The 21,207-nt window shown below is 33.0% G+C and overlaps 1 pseudogene; it reads right to left on the bottom strand.

Annotated features, from left to right (window-relative positions):
• Positions 1–557: 557 nt before the first annotated feature.
• On the bottom strand, positions 558–4,737 carry LOC139861418 (protein S-acyltransferase 10-like; annotated as a pseudogene).
• Positions 4,738–21,207: the final 16,470 nt, after the last annotated feature.

The raw sequence follows: 21,207 nt of genomic DNA, 5'->3' as shown, positions 1-21,207 counted from the left end.
TGAAATGGACTGGGAATAAGATAAATTCACTGCACCATATTGTATTCAGGTAATTTCCTTGTTGTTCCTTTTGGTTAATTTCCTATCCAAAATTTTCAATGGTTCAATTGCAATAATTCCATCATTACATGTAAATGTGAATCTCGTGACCCACTTTATGTAAACACTGATTCGTAATCCTATACTTGATCAAGTCACGTATAACTTCTCATGCCCAAAAGCAAAGACTAACGTAGCAGCATTTTAAACTTCCATTTGGATCACAAATGCATCATTCTCTTTCTTTTGAATCGATCACTGATATTTTGAAACATACATTTACACTATAACGCCCATTTCCCGGATAAACTATAACGATACACTCTCAAAGAATCATATTGCAAAAAAGCCCATGCAAGTCGCAACGAATGCTTGCGACCTTGCAACTATTTAAATTCTGAGAGGTATCATGGTTCATCAGGCGGTCCCAAGGGTCAAGAGATATACAGTTATAATGTATCTACATCTTGAGTTGAGTTTGATGCGCCGTATTGTGATGAGCAACCTGAAATAGATTATAACAAGATGTGTCAAGAAGAAGAAGAAGACAGGCCTACTCAAAGAGACACCAACAGTGCACATCCACGAGTTATATCTGTCAAGTTTGATGAATCAGAGTCCGACTATGTTGAGGAAATCGAGATGGAACATGAACATAATCGTTTTAGTGAAATGAACCTAGGTCCACCAAAACAGTGTACCTTTTGGGAAACAAGGTCAGCACTTTCATCCTAAACTGCCAGATTATGATACACTTGCGGCTCATTTGATGCTATCAAGCAGCACAAATAGTATCGTCAAATGACGAGCCTTCTGGTTAGATATTAGATCAGATATAATATGGAAAGAAAACTATATATAGTAGCAGATAAATTTCGATATGGGTCGCTCTTGGGAGCGAGTTTTACTTTTGTTTTGCATTTTTATTTTTTTTTTACTTAGATAATTCGTTTATTCAAATGTTGTTAAATGAATTCTCTTCATTCATATGTAATCAAATCAAAAATTAACTTAAGTAGTTAATGAAGAAAGTAAAAGGCACATTCCTATAAACGTCGATGGTTGTTTCTCTATTTACAAGTCTCGGTTGCTTTTCACAACAGGAAGTCAGCAAAACATAATCACATAAGAATGTGTATTCGAATGCTGTCAAAACATTTGATTGTAAAAAATCAAACAAACTAGAGTATGGAATGTGTCTATATAATATGATACAACAAACTTGTGTCGTCCAGCACAAACTCAGCAACATCTACAAGTTAGAAGATCCAAACATGTATAAACCCTTTCTACATTTGATCAAGTTCTTCTGCACTTGTTAATTGTTCCATTCTGTATATGCTTGTTCTTGCCCAGCAAAAATTGTACAAATTTCTACAAACCCCTTTACTAAATGGATAAACCCTTTCAGGAACCGATCTGCACATTAAATTGACCAAAAATTCGATCTTGTGTGGTTTGAATTCTAGATTATAAGCTCACGTAACCAACCTTTCTACCCAATAAAAAACCATCCAAGTCTCAAGAGAAAAAAAACTTATAGGGAAATCCATATAGTTGACCGGTTTCCATGAGCCACATAAGCTCTAATTCATCATGTTGAATTTTAAACCATAATTATAACTAATCAACAGATAATTAACCATTTGTTTAACCCTTACAAGCATTACACTTGTAATTTCTTTGTTTGATTTACATATCTATCAGAATTTACATAGAAGTGAAACACATATATGCCAATGAGCCACGTGTGTTACATCGAGATCATATTTAGAGTTTAAATATACAAAACAATAACATTAAGACACGAGTTGCAATGACTAACCTCATGTATGGTATACGACGTCGTCTCACCAGTTCATATGTAGTTTGATTTGTCATGATCAGATAACTACAAAATAAGAGTAACAGTAGTATGCACAAACATTTATGACAATCAATTAATTTGTAAGAGTAAAATTGTAAAAGTTATCTAAAGATTATAATATATAGATGTTTAATTACTGTTTGAAGACCGAGTACTCACCTATGAAATATGAGTAGAAGGACGAGGAATATTAGCGACATTAACAACACAGATAGCATTATGATAACAATCACATCAATCAACCTGATAAGAAAACAAACAAAAAAACGTTAAATTTGGCACCTACTTTCCTCACATAACATAGAATTTTAGAGGTTACAACCTACCATGCATCTGTAACATGATCTTGTAGATACTCGACATATAAGATGCATGTCCAGACGCATAAAGCTGTTTCTTCAAATATGTACCACCTGTCAATCATTACCCTAAGTGAAAATATTGTTACGAAAGTTCCCTCGAGTATGGAAAAACGCACACACAGAAGCATATACAAGATTCTTTTGTTTCTGTCTATATAGTTTTCAATCAATATAAAACCTTCTACAGGTTGTAATGAAGCTGAGGTAACTTATTCTAAGGAGGCTAATCAAGAACAGATTTAGTGGATTATGCGTATACAGATTTGGTGAATGTAAGTAAAGTAACCAGAAATAAACTTCTATGGTTCAGTTTTAGGCAGGAAGTTGCAGTCATTTAATGCTCAAACTAATAAGCTATGCATCAACGCATAACAGTACCAATAAACTAATATGTAACTCACTTAATGCTGAGATGTTTTTGAGATGAAAATCTCTAAAGACTCTTAAGCTCCTTAAAGAAAGATGTATTCACTAAGTTTAACAGGCTACATTCCTTAAACAAGCAACAGGCACATCTCCAATAGCAGGCACAGAGGTAACTATGAACAGCAACGAGTCGAGTTTGGGTGAACTGAGTAATGAACTAAAGATAACTAGACGGCACCCAGTAGATGTAAAGTGGAAATATCATATATTGAAAAGCAAGAAAATATTGAATTAATTACAGTTTAAAAACTAGTATGGGTGAGCAATAAATGGTTCGGTCCGGTCTTTAATCAGCGTCTCAAAACATTTTTAACCACAAATACCAAACCAAAAAATAATAAAACCGAAAACCGAATTGATGAACACCCTAAAAACTACACAGTTATTACATACAAGGTAATAGGGATATTACCAAGCAATTGTATGAAGCAAATCAATTTCATGAAGCAAAAAAGATGTACACACCAAAACCGGCAATGGTTGCCCTGTCCTATGCAGGTTCCCAGCCAGGTGCAATGGTGATCAAACTGAAGAACGCATTTGTCGCAGTCATAACAATGTTTTGTTCTTGGAGGCTGTCATAAAGTAACACTCACACTGTTAATTAATTGGATCACTACAAAAAATTTAAGTGACTACTGTCTAGATACATGATCTCAGTTATGTATTGCCATATCAGTCATATTTGAATCTTAAATTACGCAACCATGAGTCTACAAAAGCCTTGGTCATAACGTAGTTCACATATTACCAACCAAATTAAGCAAGTGAAAAAAAAAAAAATTCTAAAAAAGAAAGGTACCTGCACCACATTACAGCAGGAGCAGGTGCACATCCTGAAAAACAAACAGAATTCGTCACGTAAGGAATCTTCTTTGGCATAATATTTTCTCCAAATGGTACCACAGAAAGATTCACTAAATAAGGAGTTCCTGTGAATTATACTATATGTATATGTATTATGTGTCATCTATTAAAGAAAAGATAAAATAATTCTTGTTTACCTGACAGATGTTCCACGAGGATACAGGTCCATCACGAGCTCTGTCCACTTCATTCCGTTATCAACTAAAACGCTTTCTCCCAATTGGTTGTCTTCCATTGTCACAACTACACTTCCATTTTTAATTTGGAGCACTTTTTCTTTCCTTTAATCATATATATAAATACAAAAACAACACCGCAACTATTAGATACTCCAATGTTTCATTCATAAACACAAGCACAATCCATTAAAACTACCTTTTCACCTTAAAAACTGTTTTAACTTAAAGATGAACAAATTAATTTAAGCAGGTGCTTACTTTGATATCTCGGATGTCCTTAATGAGGCATCAGTCCTAGCCAAATCTCTCATTGCATCAATCACATACCTGATTTAAATGAATACATATCCATCCATCATAAATATGAAACAATAGCTTTATAAATAGATACATCAATCCTTATTATTACTTTGTTACTTACCCTGGAGAAGAAGCAGATGTTAAAAAATATTGAGATACTGTAGCTACAAATAACAACAAATACACCACTGTATGCCTGCAATTAGCAACTTTTTCAGATTCCGACCAAATTACACAAACTGCACAAACAAAACCGAATTAATTTACTAACTACGAGCGTAATATTAAGAAGTATATTCAAATTAACCACTAATTATATTGTTCCAACACATAACTGATACAATACCTAGCTAATAGTGTGCTTACCATTACCAATTCTTTAACTGTTCAAGGAATTCATCGTCAAAAATAAAAATAAAACCGATGAAAATAAGATGTAGCACCACTAGTGTTAATTTCATACACAACGTAGATCGTCTACCTGCAACCAAAATTAAACACGTGATGTATACCGAATTCCGTTGAGAAATAATCATTTATCAATATAAACTCATACGAAGAAATTAAACATATATACATATAAAATCAGGTTGTATGTATTACCAGGATCGGAGAGACATTGAAACCAGTTGAAGCATCGATCAGAATACCGATCAGATGTGTCTCGCAACGGAATGCAACAACTGATTATCATCATGATTCAAATCCGCATTAGATTCGAACACTATAAAAACCCTAGAAAACTGATTGTTGCATCATCTGCAATGTGAGCTAGAAATGATAATTCAATGTGGGGTGAATAGAATTTCAGTCTCGACTGGAGTGGAAACAAGTGTTTATGGCAGAATTTCAGTTTTAGTCCTTTAGGTTTTTGAATACTATTATTTCGGCACTCATATTGTCTAACAAGTTACATTATTAGTCGTTTTATTTACCCTTAATTTTCTTTTCTTTTATTTTTTTACCAAAACCAAGGGAATATATTAATAGCAAAACTTCACTAAATCAGTGAAGAATCGCAAACATTACAAAATACTCAAATGGGTTTACAATGACTTACCCACTTGATAAAAACCTTACAACTTCTTATAGGAAATAAAATGCAAAAGCCATAAAACAGTATACATTGCTACATAAAATATCCATATAAGAACACATAAGTAGTAGTAGCCTTAAAATATAAATTCAAGTAAGTTTGATTGAAAGTTGTTATTAGATTTTATGGTTATGAAAATAAAATAGGGTTAAATACGGGGGCGCTGAGTTTCGCAGATTTTGAACAATTTTTTTAGACAAAAAATAATACTCTAGTAGTTGGGTAATACATGAAGTGACCCGTCCTAATCCATAAGGATGAATACAATAACATATGATTTCATTGCGAGGTATTTGACCTCTATATGATATATTTTACAAACATTGCAATCGTTTTTAAAAGAAAAACTTTTTTTATATTGAAAGTTGACAGGCATGCATACCATTTCATAATATCCAACTATAAATGACCTAATCTGTCATTTACTTAATCATAATCTTTATTGAACTCAACGACTTGAATGCAACGTCTTTTGAAATATGCCATCAATGACTCCAATTAATATCTTTAAAATGAGCAAATGCACAGCGGAAGATTTCTTTAATACATGAGAATAAACATGCTTTAAAGTGTCAACCAAAAGGTTGGTGAGTTCATTAGTTTATCGTAATCATTCATTTCCATAATTTTAATAGACCACAAGATTTCCTTTATCCAATAATCATACACTCGCAAGTGTTTAAAAATCATTCATATGGATTGAATACCTGGTAACCGATATTAACATAATGCATATAGAATATCCCCAAAACAGAAATCCATCTGTATAATATAAACTCAAAGTACTAAAGCATACCATTTTTCATTATGGGTGGTGTTAGTGCCCGTAGATCTACCTTTAGGATTCGCGTCAATTAGGGTGTCTGTTCCCTAATTCTTAGGCTACCAAGCTAAAAGGGGTGATATTCGATTCAATAATCCAACCATAGAATGTAGTTTCGATTACTTGTGTCTATTTCGTAAAGTATTTATAAAAGTAGCGCATGTATTCTCAGTCCCAAAAATATATATTGCAAAAATATTTAAAAAGGGAGCAAATGAAACTCACGATACAATATTTTGTAGTAAAAATATTCATATGACGGAACTGAACAATGCAGGGTTGGCCTCAGATTCACGAACCTATATTGATTATTTATATTTATATGTTGGTCAATAACTGTCTAACAATTTGTAGTGACCCGAACTTTTCCATGTTTATATATATTAATTGAGATTGATGTTTACATGATTAAATGTTTCCAAAATGTTAAGCAATCAAACTTGTTAAGACTTGATTAATTGAAATAGGTTTCATATAGACAATTGACCACCCAAGTTGACCGGTGATTCACGAACGTTAAAACTTGTAAAAAAAACTATATGATGACATATATATGGTTATATATATAGTTAACATGATATTATGATAAGTAAACATATCATTAATTATATTAACAATGAACTACATATGTAAAAACAAGACTACTAACTTAATGATTTTGAAACGAGACATATATGTAACGTTTATCGTTGTAACGATATTTAATGTATATATATCATATTAAGAGATATTCGTACATCATAATATCATGATAATATAATAATTTAAAATCTCTTTTGTTATTATAAACATTGGGTTAACAACATTTAACAAGATCGTTAACCTAAAGGTTTCAAAACAACACTTACATGTAACGACTAACGAAGACTTAACGACTCAGTAAAAATGTATATACATGTAGTGTTTTAATATGTATTTATACACTTTTGAAAGACTTCAATACACTTATCAAAATACTTCTACTTAACAAAAATGCTTACAATTACATTCTCGTTCAGTTTCATCAACAATTCTACTCGTATGCACCCGTATTCGTACTCGTACAATACACAGCTTTTAGATGTATGTACTATTGGTATATACACTCCAATGATCAGCTCTTAGCAGCCCATGTGAGTCACCTAACACATGTGGGAACCATCATTTGGCAACTAGCATGAAATATCTCATAAGATTACAAAAATATGAGTAATCATTCATGACTTATTTACATGAAAACAAAATTACATATCCTTTATATCTAATCCATACACCAACGACCAAAAACACCTACAAACACTTTCATTCTTCAATTTTCTTCATCTAATTGAACTCTCTCAAGTTCTATCTTCAAGTTCTAAGTGTTCTTCATAAATTCCAAAAGTTCTAGTTTCATAAAATCAAGAATACTTTCAAGTTTGCTAGCTCACTTCCAATCTTGTAAGGTGATCATCCAACCTCAAGAAATCTTTGTTTCTTACAGTAGGTTATCATTCTAATACAAGGTAATAATCATATTCAAACTTTGGTTCAATTTCTATAACTATAACAATCTTATTTCAAGTGATGATCTTACTTGAACTTGTTTTCGTGTCATGATTTTGCTTCAAGAACTTTGAGCCATCCAAGGATCCATTGAAGCTAGATCCATTTTTCTCTTTTCCAGTAGGTTCATCCAAGGAACTTAAGGTAGTAATGATGTTCATAACATCATTCGATTCATACATATAAAGCTATCTTATTCGAAGGTTTAAACTTGTAATCACTAGAACATAGTTTAGTTAATTCTAAACTTGTTCGCAAACAAAAGTTAATCCTTCTAACTTGACTTTTAAAATCAACTAAACACATGTTCTATATCTATATGATATGCTAACTTAATGATTTAAAACCTGGAAACACGAAAAACACCGTAAAACCGGATTTACGCCGTCGTAGTAACACCGCGGGCTGTTTTGGGTTAGTTAATTAAAAACTATGATAAACTTTGATTTAAAAGTTGTTATTCTGAGAAAATGATTTTTATTATGAACATGAAACTATATCCAAAAATTATGGTTAAACTCAAAGTGGAAGTATGTGTTCTAAAATGGTCATCTAGACGTCGTTCTTTCGACTGAAATGACTACCTTTACAAAAACGACTTGTAACTTATTTTTCCGACTAGAAACCTATACTTTTTTTGTTTAGATTCATAAAATAGAGTTCAATATGAAACCATAGCAATTTGATTCACTCAAAACGGATTTAAAATGAAGAAGTTATGGGTAAAACAAGATTGGATAATTTTTCTCATTTTAGCTACGTGAAAATTGGTAACAAATCTATTCCAACCATAACTTAATCAACTTGTATTATATATTATGTAATCTTGAGATATCATAGACACGTATACAATGTTTCGACCTATCATGTCGACACATCTATATATATTTCGGAACAACCATAGACACTCTATATGTGAATGTTGGAGTTAGCTATACAGGGTTGAGGTTGATTCCAAAATATAAATAGTTTGAGTTGTGATCAATACTGAGATACGTATACACTGGGTCGTGGATTGATTCAAGATAATATTTATCGATTTATTTCTGTACATCTAACTGTGGACAACTAGTTGTAGGTTACTAACGAGGACAGCTGACTTAATAAACTTAAAACATCAAAATATATTAAAAGTGTTGTAAATATATTTTGAACATACTTTGATATATATGTATATATTGTTATAGGTTCGTGAATCAACCAGTGGCCAAGTCTTACTTCCCGACGAAGTAAAAATCTGTGAAAGTGAGTTATAGTCCCACTTTTAAAATCTAATATTTTTGGGATGAGAATACATGCAGGTTTTATAAATGATTTACAAAATAGACACAAGTACGTGAAACTACATTCTATGGTTGAATTATCGAAATCGAATATGCCCCTTTTTATTAAGTCTGGTAATCTAAGAATTAGGGAACAGACACCCTAATTGACGTGAATCCTAAAGATAGATCTATTGGGCCTAACAAACCCCATCCAAAGTACCGGATGCTTTAGTACTTCGAAATTTATATCATATCCGAAGGGTGTCCCGGAATGATGGGGATATTCTTATATATGCATCTTGTTATTGTCGGTTACCAGGTGTTCACCATATGAATGATTTTTATCTCTATGTATGGGATGTGTATTGAAATATGAAATCTTGTGGTCTATTGTTACGATTTGATATATATAGGTTAAACCTATAACTCACCAACATTTTTTGTTGACGTTTTAAGCATGTTTATTCTCAGGTGATTATTAAGAGCTTCCGCTGTCGCATACTTAAATAAGGACAAGATTTGGAGTCCATGCTTGTATGATATTGTGTAAAAACTGCATTCAAGAAACTTATTTTGTTGTAACATATTTGTATTGTAAACCATTATGTAATGGTCGTGTGTAAACAGGATATTTTAGATTATCATTATTTGATAATCTACGTAAAGCTTTTTAAACCTTTATTGATGAAATAAAGGTTATGGTTTGTTTAAAAATGAATGCAGTCTTTGAAAAACGTCTCATATAGAGGTCAAAACCTCGCAACGAAATCAATTAATATGGAACGTTTTTAATCAATAAGAACGGGACATTTCAGTTGGTATCCGAGCGTTGGTCTTAGAGAACCAGAAAATTTGCATTAGTGTGTCTTATCGAGTTTGTTAGGATGCATTAGTGAGTCTGGACTTCGACCGTGTTTTCTTTAAAAATGATTGCTTAACATTTTTGTTGGAAACTATATATTTTTAACATATGAATATTATGTGATATATTAATCTCTTAACGTGTTTGATATTATGTGATAGATGTCTACCTCTAGAACAAGTCCCATTGACTCACCTAATAATAATGAAGAGTCAAATGTAAATTGGAATGATTTGTGGACTGATTCACAAGTTCCCGAAGAGGAACCGGAAGAAGAGTCGGAACCGGAAGAAGAATCGGAACCGGAAGAAGAATCGGAACCGGATGAAGAAATAGAACCGGTGGGGGAAATAATAAAACGGTTAAGTAAAAGAAAATCCTCAACCAACCGACCAAAGTTAATTATGGTCAATGGTGTTTCCGCCAAGGAAGCAAAATATTGGGAGGATTACCAATTCTCCGATGAATCGGATTCCGACGAGAATTCCGATGATGTTATAGAAATTACCCCAACTGAATTTAAAAAGGCAAAAGAAAATAATAAGGGAAAGGGCATAAAAATAGAGAAATCTAATTCCAACCCCGATGAACTCTATATGTATCGTCAACCCCCGAAGTCCTTAAGTTGTAACAATGACCCGGGAACCTCTAAACCACCAGGTTTTTCTAAACCAATGTGGACAACGACGGCTCGTATTAGGGGAACATCATATATCCCTAGAAACTTGGCAAAACGAACCAAAACCGAAGAAGAAGAAACGAGCGAGTCGGAATAAGATAGTTGTATTCGTGTGGTGTAATATATGGAATATAGTGTTCTTATGCTTTATGATATATGTAAAAATTGCTTGTATTAATAAGTATTTTTTTTTATGAATCTAACTCTTGTCTATTTTACAGTTTAAAAACACAAAATGGATAGACAACCCAATATTTTAAGAGACCTACCCGGAGACATGATTGATGAAATCTTGTCTAGAGTCGGCCAGAATTCTTCGGCACAACTATTTAAGGCGAGATCAGTTTGTAAGACATTCGAAGAACGTTCCAAGAATGTCTTGGTTTATAAGAGACTTTCGTTTGAAAGATGGGGGATATCACATTGGGAAACCCATAAGTTACGATGTGTTTACTTTGACACATATATTGCGGGGAACCCAAATGCTATTTTACGCAACGGGTTAAGAAATTATTTTGACTCAATATATCCGAATATTGGACTTCGTGATTTAGAAAAAGCGGCTAACATGCAACATAAAGAAGCATGTTATGCTTACGGATTAGTAATGTTCGCTTCTCACCAAAGTGAGAACAAGAACATCGGGCTACAACTATTAAACAAAACGTTTCCACAAGTGACGGAGTCGGTAATTGGGGTAAGAAATGAGGTTTTTAGATTATTACGGGACTGTTGGAAATTACGTAACCCTCGTCCCTTTGATGACGTTACAACACGCTGTCTTATCAACGGCCATAACGGTTATGTTGCACAAGACCAAGGATGGGAAGTAGTCCTAGTAAAACCAGAATGCATGACTTGTTTCTGGACGTATGAATTACGTGTCTTTATTGCCTTTGCTGAACGACTTGTGTACTAGCTAGAATTGTCTTCACAACTATCTTGTATCAAAGTTATTGTGTGCTATATTTCATGCTTTATGTAAAATAAGCGGTATTGTAAGTTTGTAAAATATTGTATAAAAGTTTGAACGCGAAATATTATTATAATCAGTTTTTCATATAGAATTGTAGTAGTTGAATTGTATATTAGCTACTAAGTATGAACTTAACGGGTAGGTACTACCCGAATTTAAACTTATAAAACGCTAATATGAAGAAAAAGCTTTTATAAATGAGTTCATATTATGCTACGAAATAATATTAACTACTCTTAATATTCTGTATGATTAACTTGTTCCATTTAACTATTTTGAAGGAAATGGCACCGACTACTCGACACACCGTGAATATGAATGAAGAGGAATTCCGTACTTTTCTAGCTTCAAACATAGCCGCAGTACAGGCTGCGCTACATACCAACAATAACCTTGGATCTAGCAGTACATGAAATCGTGTAGGATGCACCTACAAAGAATTCACTGCCTGCAAACCTTTGGAATTTGATGGAACCGAAGGACCGATCGGATTGAAACGGTGGACCGAGAAGGTTGAATCGGTGTTTGCCATAAGTAAGTGTACTGAAGAGGACAAAGTGAAGTACGCTACGCATACCTTCACAGGTTCTGCGTTAACATGGTGGAATACCTATCTAGAGCAAGTGGGACAAGATGATGCGTACGCACTACCGTGGTCAGCATTCAAGCACTTGATGAACGAGAAGTACCGTCCCAGAACCGAGGTCAATAAGCTCAAGACAGAACTTAGAGGGTTACGAACCCAAGGATTTGATATTACCACGTACGAAAGACGATTCACAGAATTGTGCCTATTGTGTCCGGGAGCATTCGAAGATGAGGAAGAGAAGATCGACGCGTTTGTGAAAGGATTACCGAAAAGAATCCAAGAAGATATAAGTTCACACGAGCCCGCCTCCATATAACAGGCATGTAGAATGGCTCACAAACTAGTGAACCAGATTGAAGAAAGAATTAAAGAACAGACTGCTGAAGAGGCCAATGTGAAGCAAGTCAAAAGAAAGTGGGAGGAAAACGGTGATAAGAATCACCAATACAATAACAACAGCAATTACAACAATAATCGCAACAATTATCCCAACAATCGTAACATCAATCGCAACTACAACAAACGGCCCAACAACAACAACAACAACAACAACAACAACAGCAACTACAACAATCATCCCAACAACAATAATAACCGCAACAACAACAACAATCAGAAGCAACTATGCCAAAGGTGTGAAAAGAATCACTCGGGGTTCTGCACCAAATTTTGCAACAAGTGTAAAAGAAATGGTCATAGCGCGGCGAAGTGTGAGGTCTACGGACCAGGGGTTAATAGAACGAAAGGAACAAATAGTGTCGGAACGAGTAATGGCGGAGCAAGTAGTGTCGGAGCAAGTTATGCCAATGTAGTTTGTTATAAATGTGGAAAACCAGGCCACATTATTAGAAATTGCCCGAACCAGGAGAACACGAATGGACAAGGCCGTGGAAGAGTTTTCAATATTAATGCGGTAGAGGCACAGGAAGACCCGGAGCTTGTTACGGGTACGTTTCTTATTGACAATAAATCTGCTTACGTTTTATTTGATTCGGGTGCGGATAGAAGCTATATGAGTAGAGATTTTTGTGCTAAATTAAGTTGTCCATTGACGCCTTTGGATAGTAAATTTTTACTCGAATTAGCAAATGGTAAATTAATTTCAGCAGATAATATATGTCGGAATCGAGAAATTAAACTGGTTAGCGAAACATTTAAGATTGATTTGATACCAGTAGAGTTAGGGAGTTTTGATGTGATAATCGGTATGGACTGGTTGAAAGAAGTGAAAGCGGAGATCGTTTGTTACAAAAATGCAATTCGCATTATACGAGAAAAAGGAAAACCCTTAATGGTGTACGGAGAAAAGGGCAACACGAAGCTACATCTTATTAGTAATTTGAAGGCACAAAAACTAATAAGAAAAGGTTGCTATGCTGTTCTAGCATACGTCGAGAAAGTACAAACTGAAGAAAAGAGCATCAATGATGTTCCCATTGCAAAAGAATTTCCCGATGTATTTCCGAAAGAATTACCGGGATTACCCCCACATCGATCCGTTGAATTTCAAATAGATCTTGTACCAGGAGCTGCACCAATAGCTCGTGCTCCTTACAGACTCGCACCCAGCGAGATGAAAGAACTGCAAAGCCAATTACAAGAACTTTTAGAGCGTGGTTTCATTCGACCAAGCACATCACCGTGGGGAGCTCCTGTTTTGTTTGTCAAGAAGAAAGATGGTACATTCAGGTTGTGTATCGACTACCGAGAGTTGAACAAACTTACCATCAAGAACCGCTACCCACTACCGAGAATCGACGACTTATTTGATCAACTACAAGGCTCGTCTGTTTATTCAAAGATTGACTTACGTTCCGGGTATCATCAAATGCGGGTGAAAGAAGATGATATTCCAAAGACTGCTTTCAGAACACGTTACGGTCATTACGAGTTTATGGTCATGCCGTTTGGTTTAACTAATGCACCAGCTGTGTTCATGGACCTTATGAACCGAGTGTGTGGACCATACCTTGACAAGTTTGTCATTGTTTTCATTGATGACATACTTATTTACTCAAAGAATGACCAAGAACACGGTGAACATTTGAGAAAGGTGTTAGAAGTATTGAGGAAGGAAGAATTGTACGCTAAGTTTTCAAAGTGTGCATTTTGGTTGGAAGAAGTTCAATTCCTCGGTCACATAGTGAACAAAGAAGGTATTAAGGTGGATCCGGCAAAGATAGAAACTGTTGAAAAGTGGGAAACCCCGAAAACTCCGAAACACATACGCCAGTTTTTAGGACTAGCTGGTTACTACAGAAGGTTCATCCAAGACTTTTCCAGAATAGCAAAACCCTTGACTGCATTAACGCATAAAGGGAAGAAATTTGAATGGAATGATGAACAAGAGAAAGCGTTTCAGTTATTGAAGAAAAAGCTAACTACGGCACCTATATTGTCATTGCCTGAAGGGAATGATGATTTTGTGATTTATTGTGACGCATCAAAGCAAGGTCTCGGTTGTGTATTAATGCAACGAACGAAGGTGATTGCTTATGCGTCTAGACAATTGAAGATTCACGAACAAAATTATACGACGCATGATTTGGAATTAGGCGCGGTTGTTTTTGCATTAAAGACTTGGAGGCACTACTTATATGGGGTCAAAAGTATTATATATACCGACCACAAAAGTCTTCAACACATATTTAATCAGAAACAACTGAATATGAGGCAGCGTAGGTGGATTGAATTATTGAATGATTACGATTTTGAGATTCGTTACCACCCAGGGAAGGCAAATGTGGTAGCCGATGCCTTGAGCAGGAAGGATAGAGAACCCATTCGAGTAAAATCTATGAATATAATGATTCATAATAACATTACTACTCAAATAAAGGAGGCGCAACAAGGAGTTTTAAAAGAGGGAAATTTAAAGGATGAAATACCCAAAGGATCGGAGAAGCATCTTAATATTCGGGAAGACGGAACCCGGTATAGGGCTGAAAGGATTTGGGTACCAAAATTTGGAGATATGAGAGAAATGGTACTTAGAGAAGCTCATAAAACCAGATACTCAATACATCCTGGAACGGGGAAGATGTACAAGGATCTCAAGAAACATTTTTGGTGGCCGGGTATGAAAGCCGATGTTGCTAAATACGTAGGAGAATGTTTGACGTGTTCTAAGGTCAAAGCTGAGCATCAGAAACCATCAGGTCTACTTCAACAACCCGAAATCCCGGAATGGAAATGGGAAAACATTACCATGGATTTCATCACTAAATTGCCAAGGACTGCAAGTGGTTTTGATACTATTTGGGTAATAGTTGATCGTCTCACCAAATCAGCACACTTCCTACCAATAAGAGAAGATGACAAGATGGAGAAGTTAGCACGACTGTATTTGAAGGAAGTCGTCTCCAGACATGGAATACCAATCTCTATTATCTCTGATAGGGATGGCAGATTTATTTCAAGATTCTGGCAGACATTACAGCAAGCATTAGGAACTCGTCTAGACATGAGTACTGCCTATCATCCACAAACTGATGGGCAGAGCGAAAGGACGATACAAACGCTTGAAGACATGCTACGAGCATGTGTTATTGATTTCGGAAACAGTTGGGATCGACATCTACCGTTAGCAGAATTTTCCTACAACAACAGCTACCATTCAAGCATTGAGATGGCGCCGTTTGAAGCACTTTATGGTAGAAAGTGCAGGTCTCCGATTTGTTGGAGTGAGGTGGGGGATAGACAGATTACGGGTCCGGAGATTATACAAGAAACTACCGAGAAGATCATCCAAATTCAACAACGGTTGAAAACCGCCCAAAGTCGACAAAAGAGCTACGCTGACATTAAAAGAAAAGATATAGAATTTGAAATTGGAGAGATGGTCATGCTTAAAGTTTCACCTTGGAAAGGCGTTGTTCGATTTGGTAAACGAGGGAAATTAAATCCAAGGTATATTGGACCATTCAAGATTATTGATCGTGTCAGACCAGTAGCTTACCGACTTGAGTTACCTCAACAACTCGCGGCTGTACATAACACTTTCCACGCCTCGAATTTGAAGAAATGTTTTGCTAAAGAAGATCTCACTATTCCGTTAGATGAAATCCAAATCAACGAAAAACTCCAATTCATCGAAGAACCCGTCGAAATAATGGATCGTGAGGTTAAAAGACTTAAGCAAAACAAGATACCAATTATTAAGGTTCGATGGAATGCTCGTAGAGGACCCGAGTTCACCTGGGAGCGTGAAGATCAGATGAAGAAGAAATACCCGCATCTATTTCCAGAAGATTCGTCAACACCTTCAACAGCTTAAAATTTCGGGACGAAATTTATTTAACGGGTAGGTACTGTAGTGACCCGAACTTTTCCATGTTTATATATATTAATTGAGATTGATGTTTACATGATTAAATGTTTCCAAAATGTTAAGCAATCAAACTTGTTAAGACTTGATTAATTGAAATAGGTTTCATATAGACAATTGACCACCCAAGTTGACCGGTGATTCACGAACGTTAAAACTTGTAAAAAAAACTATATGATGACATATATATGGTTATATATATAGTTAACATGATATTATGATAAGTAAACATATCATTAATTATATTAACAATGAACTACATATGTAAAAACAAGACTACTAACTTAATGATTTTGAAACGAGACATATATGTAACGTTTATCGTTGTAACGACATTTAATGTATATATATCATATTAAGAGATATTCGTACATCATAATATCATGATAATATAATAATTTAAAATCTCTTTTGTTATTATAAACATTGGGTTAACAACATTTAACAAGATCGTTAACCTAAAGGTTTCAAAACAACACTTACATGTAACGACTAACGAAGACTTAACGACTCAGTTAAAATGTATATACATGTAGTGTTTTAATATGTATTTATACACTTTTGAAAGACTTCAATACACTTATCAAAATACTTCTACTTAACAAAAATTCTTACAATTACATTCTCGTTCAGTTTCATCAACAATTCTACTCGTATGCACCCGTATTCGTACTCGTACAATACACAGCTTTTAGATGTATGTACTATTGGTATATACACTCCAATGATCAGCTCTTAGCAGCCCATGTGAGTCACCTAACACATGTGGGAACCATCATTTGTCAACTAGCATGAAATATCTCATAAGATTACAAAAATATGAGTAATCATTCATGACTTATTTACATGAAAACAAAATTACATATCCTTTATATCTAATCCATACACCAACGACCAAAAACACCTACAAACACTTTCATTCTTCAATTTTCTTCATCTAATTGAACTCTCTCAAGTTCTATCTTCAAGTTCTAAGTGTTCTTCATAAATTCCAAAAGTTCTAGTTTCATAAAATCAAGAATACTTTCAAGTTTGCTAGCTCACTTCCAATCTTGTAAGGTGATCATCCAACCTCAAGAAATCTTTGTTTCTTACAGTAGGTTATCATTCTAATACAAGGTAATAATCATATTCAAACTTTGGTTCAATTTCTATAACTATAACAATCTTATTTCAAGTGATGATCTTACTTGAACTTGTTTTCGTGTCATGATTTTGCTTCAAGAACTTTGAGCCATCCAAGGATCCATTGAAGCTAGATCCATTTTTCTCTTTTCCAGTAGGTTCATCCAAGGAACTTAAGGTAGTAATGATGTTCATAACATCATTCGATTCATACATATAAAGCTATCTTATTCGAAGGTTTAAACTTGTAATCACTAGAACATAGTTTAGTTAATTCTAAACTTGTTCGCAAACAAAAGTTAATCCTTCTAACTTGACTTTTAAAATCAACTAAACACATGTTCTATATCTATATGATATGCTAACTTAATGATTTAAAACCTGGAAACACGAAAAACACCGTAAAACCAGATTTACGCCGTCGTAGTAACACCGCGGGCTGTTTTGGGTTAGTTAATTAAAAACTATGATAAACTTTGATTTAAAAGTTGTTATTCTGAGAAAATGATTTTTATTATGAACATGAAACTATATCCAAAAATTATGGTTAAACTCAAAGTGGAAGTATGTGTTCTAAAATGGTCATCTAGACGTCGTTCTTTCGACTGAAATGACTACCTTTACAAAAACGACTTGTAACTTATTTTTCCGACTAGAAACCTATACTTTTTTTGTTTAGATTCATAAAATAGAGTTCAATATGAAACCATAGCAATTTGATTCACTCAAAACGGATTTAAAATGAAGAAGTTATGGGTAAAACAAGATTGGATAATTTTTCTCATTTTAGCTACGTGAAAATTGGTAACAAATCTATTCCAACCATAACTTAATCAACTTGTATTATATATTATGTAATCTTGAGATATCATAGACACGTATACAATGTTTTGACCTATCATGTCGACACATCTATATATATTTCGGAACAACCATAGACACTCTATATGTGAATGTTGGAGTTAGCTATACAGGGTTGAGGTTGATTCCAAAATATAAATAGTTTGAGTTGTGATCAATACTGAGATACGTATACACTGGGTCGTGGATTGATTCAAGATAATATTTATCGATTTATTTCTGTACATCTAACTGTGGACAACTAGTTGTAGGTTACTAACGAGGACAGCTGACTTAATAAACTTAAAACATCAAAATATATTAAAAGTGTTGTAAATATATTTTGAACATACTTTGATATATATGTATATATTGTTATAGGTTCGTGAATCAACCAGTGGCCAAGTCTTACTTCCCGACGAAGTAAAAATCTGTGAAAGTGAGTTATAGTCCCACTTTTAAAATCTAATATTTTTGGGATGAGAATACATGCAGGTTTTATAAATGATTTACAAAATAGACACAAGTACGTGAAACTACATTCTATGGTTGAATTATCGAAATCGAATATGCCCCTTTTTATTAAGTCTGGTAATCTAAGAATTAGGGAACAGACACCCTAATTGACGCGAATCCTAAAGATAGATCTATTGGGCCTAACAAACCCCATCCAAAGTACTGGATGCTTTAGTACTTCGAAATTTATATCATATCCGAAGGGTGTCCCGGAATGATGGGGATATTCTTATATATGCATCTTGTTATTGTCGGTTACCAGGTGTTCACCATATGAATGATTTTTATCTCTATGTATGGGATGTGTATTGAAATATGAAATCTTGTGGTCTATTGTTACGATTTGATATATATAGGTTAAACCTATAACTCACCAACATTTTTTGTTGACGTTTTAAGCATGTTTATTCTCAGGTGATTATTAAGAGCTTCCGCTGTCGCATACTTAAATAAGGACAAGATTTGGAGTCCATGCTTGTATGATATTGTGTAAAAACTGCATTCAAGAAACTTATTTTGTTGTAACATATTTGTATTGTAAACCATTATGTAATGGTCGTGTGTAAACAGGATATTTTAGATTATCATTATTTGATAATCTACGTAAAGCTTTTTAAACCTTTATTGATGAAATAAAGGTTATGGTTTGTTTAAAAATGAATGCAGTCTTTGAAAAACGTCTCATATAGAGGTCAAAACCTCGCAACGAAATCAATTAATATGGAACGTTTTTAATCAATAAGAACGGGACATTTCACAATTTAGATCAGGTCATAGTGTATCACAATCCTAATGCTCGAGATTATCATGCAAAAGTCAACAAAAGTCAATCTGACTAAAAATGATTTCCAAAATTTATACGCGTTTATTATATAATTTAAATATAGTCGTTTTATATATATTTAAATATTTTTGTCAGATTTTATTAAAGTAAATAATAAAAGTCATTTATTAATAGAAATTTATATTAAAATAGATATATGATAAAAATATACTTTTATATATCTTAAGTAATTTATAAAGTTTACTTAACATCATAAAAATATAGTGGCATGTATTATTAATGTAATTATATTACGTGTGATGAAAATATATTTGTATCACATATTTAAATTCTATAGATAATAATAATAATGAATAAAAGTTGTATTATTTTGAAATAACCATAATTACTAATAATAGTAATAACAATATTTATTTACTAGTGATGATATTAATTATAAAATGATAATTTTTAATAATACTAAGATGGTAATAATAATGATACTTTATAATAACAATAATATTTCTATTAAAACGATAATTTTGATAAACTGATAGTTTTAACTTTTATGATACTTTTAATAATAATAATGATAATAATAAAAATGATATTTTATCTAAATCAAAATCTTATCATTATTTTAACTGAATCATGATACCTATACTCATTATTTCTTACTCGACTTGTTTAATAGCTTTTAGTCCTCTTTTAAATCGCATTCATAATGATAATAATATTAGTCACAATAATTAGATGTTACTAATATTAATTCTAATGATAAAGATACTAATAATAATAAATATTATAATAACATTAATGATATTACTAATAACTATTTTAATGATAAAATAATAATAATAATAATAATAATAATAATAATAATAATAATAATAATAATAATAATAATAATAATAATAATAATAATAATAATAATAATAATAATAATAATAATGATAATGTTAATAATAATCTTAATGATAATAACGATAACAATACTTATAAAAATGACAATTTTTAATGATAACATTTATAATAATAATAATAATAATAATAATAATAATAATAATAATAATAATAATAATAATAATAATAATAATAATTAGTTAATAATAATAACGACGATAGTAATAATAATAATCATTTTAACAATAACACTTAAAATCATAGATAATTCAATTGACTATATCTTTTAATCCGTTCATCGAAACCATACGCTTTCTAAATGAAAAGTTATTAATTTTTCGCCACCTTTCCAACGACATGCATATCCTATACCTTATCTAAGTAGCATATGTATCTAATTCAGAATTCAACATAACTTATCTAATGACAATATCAAACGTACAAGCATGCATAATCCTATATACTCGAGCACTAGTCAGGGATACACTATTAATATATAAAAGTTAAGTTATGAGTGCTCACGAATCAATATAGTGATTCAATATTGCAGGAAAAGTACGTAGACACAACGGAGATGATAAACACTAGGTTGACCTCACGAGCATACCCACGAACTATACCCATAACCTTCATAGCTATAACCCATAATTTCCTTAGCTCTATCCCACTCAAAAACTCGTTTTGAAAACATGTGAGCAGAACCTCGTCGTAGTATTTTATGTATAATACTAATAATAATAATACTACTACTAATAACAGTATGATTAATAATAATATTAATCTTAATAATAATAATAATAATAATAATAATAATAATAATAATAATAATAATAATAATAATAATAATAATAATAAATAATATATAATACGGAGTAATAA

Source organism: Rutidosis leptorrhynchoides, chromosome 8, assembly GCF_046630445.1.
Source record: "Rutidosis leptorrhynchoides isolate AG116_Rl617_1_P2 chromosome 8, CSIRO_AGI_Rlap_v1, whole genome shotgun sequence".
Taxonomy (NCBI): Eukaryota; Viridiplantae; Streptophyta; class Magnoliopsida; order Asterales; family Asteraceae; genus Rutidosis; species Rutidosis leptorrhynchoides.
Note: the sequence above shows the minus strand (reverse complement) of the source record. Positions and strands in the feature narration are given on the sequence as shown.